The sequence below is a fragment of the Salvelinus sp. IW2-2015 genome, unplaced genomic scaffold (assembly GCF_002910315.2).
Source record: "Salvelinus sp. IW2-2015 unplaced genomic scaffold, ASM291031v2 Un_scaffold6190, whole genome shotgun sequence".
Lineage (NCBI taxonomy): Eukaryota > Metazoa > Chordata > Actinopteri > Salmoniformes > Salmonidae > Salvelinus > Salvelinus sp. IW2-2015.
In genome coordinates, this window is record NW_019947453.1 from 18004 (window position 1) to 18207 (window position 204).

Below are 204 nucleotides of genomic sequence, written 5' to 3' on the forward strand. Positions count from 1 at the left end.
CTGGAGACACATCACATGCTACCTGGTCCAGCTGGAGACACATCACATGCTACCTGGTCCAGCTGGAGACACAGCGCATGCTACCTGGTCCAGCTGGAGACACATCACATGCTACCTGGCCCAGCTGGAGACACAGCGCATGCTACCTGGTCCAGCTGGAGACACAGCGCATGCTACCTGGTCCAGCTGGAGACACATCACATG